This window comes from Canis aureus, chromosome 4, assembly GCF_053574225.1.
Source record: "Canis aureus isolate CA01 chromosome 4, VMU_Caureus_v.1.0, whole genome shotgun sequence".
In the NCBI taxonomy this organism is placed as follows: Eukaryota; Metazoa; Chordata; class Mammalia; order Carnivora; family Canidae; genus Canis; species Canis aureus.
The window spans coordinates 15919028-15928628 of NC_135614.1; the positions used below are offsets into that span (position 1 = coordinate 15919028).

A 9601-nucleotide genomic window follows, 5' to 3' on the forward strand; every position below is an offset into this window, starting at 1 on the left:
CCTGAACTATATAATGTCTACAAGAAGCACATTTTAAATATAAGGAACAAATGGAGCTAAATGTACAAAGATGTTAAAGGCTAAAAAGAGATGTGCCATGCTAACATTAAAAAAAAAAAAAAAAAGCCAGAGCAGCTACGTTAACATCAAATAAAGTAGATTTCAGAGCGAAATAGTGACAGGGAGAAAGAAGGTCTTTTCACAAAGATAAAAGAATCAGTTTATCAGAAGGATATGAAAATATTAAACTTTTATGAATCTATTACAGAATTTCAAAATATATGAGTAAATATTGATAAAACTACAAGGACAAATAAATAAATCCACAACTACAGTTAGAGATTTCAATATCCATCTCTCACTAATTGATTAAACTGGTAAATAAAAGGTAGATAACAGGTAGATAGACTTGAATAACACAATCAAGCAACTGGACTTAACTGACATGTATAGAACACTCTACCCAATGACAGAAGAACAGATGTTCTTCACAAGTGTACACATGTGAAACACTAATCAAGAGTGACAACATTCTGGGCCACAAATCAAATCTGAATACATTTACAAGTATTCAAACTATACAAACTATGTTTCTTGACACAGTGGTATTAATTAGAAATCAATGCCAGAAAGATCTGTAAAAATCTCCAAATGTTTAGAAGTTAGATAACACTTTTCTAAATAACTTATGATCAGTGAAGGAATAAAACAGGAAATTTAAAAGTATTTTGAACTGAATGAAGTGAAAACACAGCATGTCAAAATTTGTAAGATGCTGAAAGGCAGGCTTAGAGGGGAATCCATGCACTACATGCCTATAATACAAAAGAAGAGCAGTCTCAAATTTTAATGAACTCAGTTCCCACCTTAGGAAACTAGAAAAGGAAGGGCATATGAAACTAAAGTAAGCAGAGGGAAAATAATAGAAAATTAAATGGAAATGAATGGTCTTGAAAACAAAACTCAACAAAGAAAACCAATAAAATAAAAGCTGTTTTTGAGATCATAAACTTAATAAATCTCTAGTCAGATTGATCAGGACAAAATAAGAGAAGAAACAAATAATCAACATCAGGAATAAGAGAAGTGATACCACTGGAATCTGCAGATATTAAAAATAATAAAAGAATATTATAAACAATGTTATATCAACATCAACAACTTAGATTACATGAATAAATTTTTTGAAGGACATAAATTATGAAACTCTCTCAAGAAGAAATGGATAAACTGAATAGCCCTGTATCTATTAAAGGAATTAAATCTTTCAAAGGAAAAACAATCCAGGCCCAGATAGTTTTATTAGTAAATTTTATGAAACATGTAAGGAATAAATAACAAAAATTTTATACAAGTTCTTCCAGAAAACTGAAGAGAATGTTATACTTCCCACCTCATTGTTTGAGGCCTCAAATTAATCTAGAGATTAAATGGAATCTCCATCAAAATGCCAGCAGGGATTTTGTAGAAACTAGCAAGCTGATTCTAAAATTCATATGGAAATGCAAAGGATTTCAAATAATCAAAACAACTTGGAAAAAGAATAAAGCTGTAGGACGAACAATCTGATTTCAAGACTTACTACAATGCTGGAGTAATCAAGACAGTGTGTCATCAGTATAAAGACAGAACAATAGATCAATGGAACAAAATAAAGAGTGTCCAAGTCAAAATGACCTATGAACGCATGGGCAACTGATTCTCTACAAATGTGCAAAGGCAGATCAGTGGAGAGACAGTAGTCATTTCAATAAATGGTGCTGGAATAACTGAATATGCATATAGAAATAATGAACTTTGACTGATATGTCACACCACATACAAAATAAGCTATAAATGGATCAGAGACCAAATGTGAAACCTAAAAGCTACTCAACTTTTAGAAGAAAACATATGAGAAAACCTTAGTGATCTTGGGTTAGGCAGACTTTATACATATACCAAAAATATGAATAATGAAATAAAAAACTGATAAATCAACTGCATCAACATTAAAATCACTGGTCAGAGAATGAGGAGACAAAGCACAGACTGGGAGAAAATATTTGCAAACCAAATATCCAGAGTATATGAAGAACTTTCAGAACATAATAAGAAAACAATTCAGTTTTTTAAAGGAGCAAAAGACTTGAATAGATACATCACCAAAGAAGATGTACTGATGGCAAATGAGCACATGAAAAGAAGTTCAACATCTTTAATCATTAGGAAGATGGAAATTGAAACCTCAGTAAGATACTACTACCTACTCATTAAAATGATTAAAACTGAAAGTGCCATGCCATTTTACATGTACATTGGAATTGAACAATTAGACAAAATGATGGTGGAGGTGGGAGCCAGGTTTCTCACTATTTGAGTAGGAAGTTAATACAATCAAGGGGAAGTGGCTACACTGATCTCTGTGGTAATGGTTTCGAGCTGGATATGTAAATTAAACTCATGTTTAACTTACTATAAATACATGATTACAGGTAGAAATATTTATAGATATGGATACATTCATGTGTTCCCATTTTCTTGCTCTGTCAGTGGAGAGATCTAGAAGCAAGAATACTCAGTAACAATGAGTAAACGAAACCAGGGTTCTTTGAAGAAATGCCTGATTCTAAGACTGGGGCAGGAAATACACAGATGAGCCTGAAGAATTTTGTGGTATCAGAAAGTAAGAAAGCACTCAAACAAAAGCACAGTCATTGAGGGTATGGTAAAGAAACACAGGAGCCAAGTGAAAGAGCTCACATGGCTGAGGTAGAGTTTCTCAAGTCTCACCACGGTGAAGTTACTCTCTTTTTTCCACCTTCCCATACTGTTCTCTCTGGAAAAAAGTCACTCTGTAGCCTCAGCCTAAGGAGTGGAGGGTTATGTTCCATCTCCTGGAGAAGAAAGTATCTACATAAATTGTGTGTGTGTGTGTGTGTGTGTGTGTGTATAATTATATGTGTATGTATATGTATACACAGTATATAGAATATATATAGTATATATAAAAATATATATCACATAAACGTATATTGGAATTCTGTTATTTATTCAATCATTTATTTACAGCAGTATAGATTCATGCATATTTATTTTATACTTTGTGTTATAATCTAATACTACTTTATTTTGTTGCTCACATGGTTCCAGCTTTGGCTATTGGGGCACTTCTGTACTTTCTGGTGCAGCAAAGTGTTCCAGACTTATCTTGTGCTGTCACTAGCCCAGCAATAGTGTCAGCCATTTCTATGAGGAACTCCAGTTTCTTTTAGTGGAGAAGAGTATTTAGAACCAAGATCTGGGCACTAGGTATACTCACTGATACTGGTATGTCGTTATATCCAGGCCTTCGCAGTGGATAGAGCTATGATATAGATATACATATGTAATAAAAAGGAGTCATAAGACTTCCAATTCCAATCCAACAATACAGGGTATTTTTTACTCTTCCCCTTCTCAGACTTGTAACCCAATAGAAGAAACCTGCATCCCATTATCCTCAGTAAATGTATCATTTGCTCAAGCCTAGAATGCAGAGAAGATAGTTTCAAAATTGCTGGCCTGATACTGCAATGGAGTATAAGAATGTAGCACTTAAGGCTAATGACTTTGGTATCTGTGACAGAGGCCGTAGAGGAAGGAAGTTAAGAGTTCCAATTTATCATGTCCGAAGTGTTGACTTTGGACAAGTTATGCCACCTATCCAAGCCTCAATTTCCTCATGTATAAAGTGAGAATAATGATGGTACCTACCTCACTGGCTTGTTGCAAGGATTAAATGGGCCACGGCTATAATAACATTCAGTAAATAGAAGCTAAATGTTGTTTAAGACACATTCTGGAAACCCTCTTTAATATATTGTGTAGAGGGGATACAAGGAAAAAAAATAAGGGGAATCTTAAGAGCTCACTTGTGCCTAGACATTATTTGCTAGACCAACTACCGAGGGAACTGCTAGCAGAGGGATAAAACGGAGACTTGTTTTACATTGCACAAGTTTCTGTGCTGTTTAAAATTCTTAAATGTGTCTGTGTTACTCTTATATTTATGAAAACAAACTTCATATTAAAAGTTTATCTGGTTTATTAAAAGATTGATTTGATAGCTCAAATAAAAATTTTGAAGAGAGTATCTATAAACCTGCTTTTCTTCAGATGCAATGCCGAGCTTCCTCTGTGCCCTGGCCAGCCTGGGTAGTTGGCCCTGCAGGCAGCACAGCAGCCACTAATTTCTCTTCTCACTGCCATAGTTAAGATTCCATATGCTATTCTTTCATAGCATTAGAAAGAAACACAGATGCTCTAGTAATTTCTCTTATGTTGTCTCTCCCTTTCATTTATTTATTTGTTCACTCAACGGGTGTCTACTGAGTACCTACCTTGTTCCAAGCACTATCTATAGGCAGCGAGGATACAGCAAACAACAAAACCAATAACAATCCTCGTCCTCACAGAACTTAACATTCTAGTATGAGAATGTTTTGTATATCTACTGCTGCTTAATAAACTATCCCAAAACATGGTATCTTCAAACACAACTTCTTTCCTGAGCCAGGAATGCTTAGTCAAGCCTTGCTTGATAGCTCTGCTCCATATAGTGTTGGCTGAGTCATTCACTTGAGTCCATTCAGCTGTGATAAGCTAGGCTTTCAAAGTCAAGAAGGCTTTAGTTACATGTCTGGAGCCTTGGTACTTACCCAGATGTGGACTCTCATCATTTGGCTAGCTTGAAATTCCTTCGGGCTTGGTGGCCTCAGGGTAGTTGACCTTCCTACTTGTTTGTTGGCTTCCAAGAGAATGCAGAAGCCCAGACCTGACTGAGGGGAAACAGACTCCATTTCCTGATGGGGGAGTGGCAATGTCACCTCAGAAAAGAGCATGTGGGATGGCAGCTAATGTAGTAGTCATCTTTGGAAGCAATCTAAGTCCGAGAGATAGATAACGAAGATAAATCAGTAAAAATGAATTGTAGGAGACAACTAGAGCAGGGAAGGGTGTAGTAGGAGTTGCAATCAGGACGTACTGAGAAAGTTACATTCACATTAAAACTTGAAGGAAATAGACAAAACTGGAGGAAGAACATTCCAGGCAGAGGAAACAGCAAGTGCAAAGGCCCCAAGGCAGGAATATGCTTTGCATATTCAAAACAGCAAAAAGGTCAGCATGTCTGAAGTAGAGAGGGTGAGGGGTCTCAAGAGTGGTAGGAGATAAAATTAGAGAGGTAAGGGGTCAGCAGATCATTTAGAGTCTAATAGGTCATTGTAAGAAGTTTGGCTTTTACTCTGAATTTTTATTTTATTTTATTTTATTTGTTCATGAGAGACACAGAGAGAGAGAGAGGCAGAGACATAGGCAGAGGGAGAAGCAGGCAGGGAGCCCGAGGTGGGTGGGACTCGATCCCTCCACTTCAGGATCATGCCCTGGGCCAAAGGCAGACGCTCAACCCCTGAGCCACCCAGGCATCCTTTTTAATCTAAATTAAATGGAGAGCCTTTGGGTGGTTTCTGAGTAGGGAAGAAGCATGCAGTGTATCTTAAATTGTCTTTTGACAGGATCCCTCTGTCTGCAGGACTGATCATAGATAATAGGAAGCTAAGCAGAAGTAGGGAGATCAGTTAGAAGACAACTGTAATAATTCAGACAAGAGATGATGATGGCTTGAACGAGGGTGGAAGCAATGGAGAGGTGATAAGAGCTTGGATTGTGGACATATTTTAAACATACATCCAACAAGATTTACTGATGAATTAGACATGGAGTAGGGAGGAACTAGAGAAGCCAAGGATGATCTCAAAGAGTTTTGACTCACACAACTGGGAGCATGGAGTTGGCATTCTCCAGGTGAACTGAGAAGATCAGGATTGGGAGAGAAGAGTAGAAGGTCATGTTAAGTTTGGAATGGTTATAAAACTTCCAAGTGTAGCTATTTAATAGGAAGCGAAACATGTAATTGCATGTATATGTGTGCGTACACATATACATGCACACGCTTTTGGCTACATAGGAAATTTTTGGAAATACATACTAAAAGCCATTAACAGTGGTTACCTCTGAGTGATGGGAATCTCAAAAATGGCATTGGGATATAAAAGGAGAGACTACTACACGTCTTTTGTTTTTAAATTTAATACCCTTTTGTGCCATGTATTACATATATGTATGTATGTACTACTATGTGTATTACTTTTATAACTAGAAAATTACATAAAATTTGTGTGGTTGGTGTAATGAATCAAGTCATCACAAATACATCTTATCAGAAAAGCCCATTTTGGACCAGGGTCTTGGCAATGTCCTTTCAAACTCTAACAGATTTCTATGACTGGGAATTAACTGCTAATTCTTAAGTTCACTTCCTCCTAAGGGCTCTGTGAAATTTGGAGTGTGTAAACAGCCTCTCTAACTCACTTGCCTCGTCTTGAAAACAGCACCAAGAGCTCTCAGCACTTACCTACCTCACAGGAAATTTGAGGTTGGATGAGATAAGGTGTTCAAATACTTTGAGTTACCACAAAGACAGGTGCTCATGTAGGCAGGATATCATGAGTCCTGGAATATTAAGACATAGTAAAAAGAAGCTGTTTCTGCCTTTTGATCATACAGGCATTTTGATACTCTTGAACTATTACTCTTCATTCAGGCTGCCATAAAATGAGTGTTTCTCCCCAAACAGTATTCATTTTAGCATTTTTGTTCATGCCTTCTGTCAAACATGATTTCCACAGCCTTTGATTCTTATCAAGATCTATTTGACTTTATTCTTCAAAGGATTTAATTCAAAGTTCACTCTATCAGTGGGTGGATTAGTTGAGTAACTGAAATATCCGTGTTGAATGCCATAAGAGTTTGTTAAATTATTTCTCTTCACAGGAGATACACTTAACCAAAGTCATGTACTAATGAACAATGAAGTGACAGTCTAAATAGCAGACATCATTAAAAGAAGTTACTGGTACACGGTGAATGAAAAATAATAAACAGTGACAGCTCTAACAAACGTTCATTTGATGCCTCTTAAGTATTCTTCTAAGGCTATTATCATGTGTCAGGTACTGTATTAGGTGCTGTGAATACAAGAAGGAAGCACATGTCTTTTCCCTCATGAAGCTTATATTCTTCCAGAGAAATGCCACATTCTGTTTTTTAAGTTTGGCATCCGTGTTTTAATGAAGTATTTGAGATGCGGTGTGAAGAGGAATTGGGAGGTTGCTGGCTGTATCTATTCCTGGAAATTATGCAGTTGATTACTATTATTTTGAAAAAATCACCTTTAGTCCCACAAATGTAAGAAGAAACCCAGAAAATCACCACCAAGCAGAATCACAAAGTACAGTCAGTGGAAAAAGTTGCAAGTCTCACGAAAGATGTGCCGTCTTTATATGTAAGATCTTTCTTAGAACTAGAACTTATAAGAAGTCAAGCTGAATGTTCCAAAAACAATGTTAAGATTAAAAAAAAAAAAAACAAGCAAAACCTATGTCAAATACAGGCTAGATATTCACAGACATTGTGGACTGTTGGGAGTGGCTTCTGCCTCTGGAGCGTGGTTAAAGTAGATCGCCTTTGAGATTCCTTCCTAGCCTGAAGGAACCTAAGTGAGTACAATTGTGAAGTTATATTTTCTCTAAAGAAAGATTTCTCAACAACCAAATACACCCAAGATGCTAACATTCTATTTATATTTTTATAATTATTTAACAGTGATCTCAAACCAGAGATGGAGCTAAAGAAAACTAACAGGCCTTGTTAATTACTGAGGTGAGTTAAATAAAAGTATAGCTTTTACCAGATATTCTTTTGCCTTGAGTTCATTAGAAATCTTACCATTCATGAGCCAAATGTCTGTCAAATTTAATTGGTAAACCACTAATGGTCAACGGTCAGTCCAGGGTCCCCCACCACCACCAGCATCCCCAACTCCCTGGATATCTTGCTAATGTCTTTCCCTTTGCTTGTGCCTCCCTGCTTTAATTAATTTTCCACCCACATTTCTGATTTCAGTGCCAACTTCAGATGACTCTTGCTTCATCTTGTAATTTAGCTTGCCATTCCTCGCTTCTACAATTATTCTTAAAAAAGACCTCCATAGCAAAAATAAAAACTCACATTTTTGATTGGCAGCCTCTCTAAATTGACTGGCACTTAGGTGCGTGTCATAAGCTAATAAGCATTTAATTGCAACAGTTCATCTGGCTCTGATTCAAAAAATGATCCTGGCAAAGCCACTGGTGGTGAGACATCAAAGGAGGAGTTCCTTTAGGAACAGCCCAGGTTAACCGAACATCAGAATTCATGTTAATGCAGTTACACATAACCACTGGCTCCTCACCTTGCAGCCAGCCCAAGCTGGGTTGTCTTGTAAGCAGTATATCAGATGTTTTCTTGTGCTTTGAATAACATCAGGGATTGGGACAATAATAATAGCCTTAGCAGCTAACATTTATCGGACACATACTATTTCCTTGGAACTTTGCAGATAGCTTTATATGTAGTTCCTCACTGAATCCTTGCAATGACCCTCTGAAGAAGGTCTCATTATTACTCTTTGACGAGGTCTGGAGTTTAGCAGACTTCTGCTGACAGGCCTAAGGCAGCCCTTGGAAGTGTGCTTTTCACCAGGGCACTGGCAGAGACTGAGATGGGACTCACTGTGGGAGGGAGCTGGGCCATCACACCTTCGTATCTCTTCTCCTCCCCTGCCTCCCCTTCCAGGCAAGCTCATTCTCACCTCTTCTTGACACATAGGTGTGTATTTTGTCCTTGTTTTGTGTTTCACTTCAGGAAATAGTCTATAATTCAACTAAAGCTCCTACTTGATGCATTTACATACTGTGAAGTTCCGAAGAGAGTTCCCCTCTATGTAAAGTTTTGCTAAAGAGGACGAGCTAAGTGAGAGATTTACTGGAAACAGGATTGACGGACGAAGGAACATCCTCTTGATTTGAAGGAGGCAAATATGGAGACTTCGTGACCAGGGAGGAAGATAGTACAGTGAACCTGTTGGCATTCTTATGTTTCCTACCTGGAATGGGAGTTGGTGTGATAGGAAATGTGGCTATGAGCCCCATGAGAAAAGGACACATGCAGTTTAAGGAGAGATGTTTTCTCCTTAATTCCTGGTTCCCGAAATATGTTCAGGGCTCATAAGTGAGGACTTAAGCCCTTGGGAGACACTTGGGGGCCCTCTTCTCTGCACCTTTTAGAATTCAAAAACAGTAGTACAATACAACCCATTAAACCTAAAGCTTATATGTGTACTGGAATTAACAGTTTCTTTTTTTCTCTTCTTGAAAAATCTGGTTGATCTCTCTCTCTCTCTCTCTGTCATGTGTGTGTGTGTGTGTGTGTGTGTGTGCGTGTGTGTTGTTGGATTGAGATTTGCTTAGTTTTGTCTACTGAGTAATCCAGTACTAAGCAGTCCAAATGCAAGTTTCTAAAAGGCTCCAACTAATTGTGAAAAGGAAAAAGAGGAATTAGTCTAAAGCTCATCAGCTTCTAAATGGAATGTCTAGCAGCACCTCACTAAGACTTAAGGAATGCTTTAAACTAACGGTTTTCAAACTGCTGTGGGAAACTCCAAGGTCCTACAGAGCAGCTTCTGGGATAGGTAGGAAGCAGG

The 9601-nt window shown here is 37.5% G+C and overlaps 1 long non-coding RNA gene across 1 annotated transcript; it reads left to right on the forward strand.

Annotated features, from left to right (window-relative positions):
• The first annotated feature begins 2591 nt into the window (after positions 1 to 2591).
• LOC144312240 (uncharacterized) lies at positions 2592 to 9231 on the forward strand. Its single transcript, XR_013377735.1, has 4 exons — positions 2592 to 2751; positions 6853 to 7577; positions 7684 to 7740; positions 8764 to 9231. It is a non-coding gene; the product is annotated as an uncharacterized LOC144312240 (long non-coding RNA).
• The last annotated feature ends 370 nt before the right edge of the window (positions 9232 to 9601 follow it).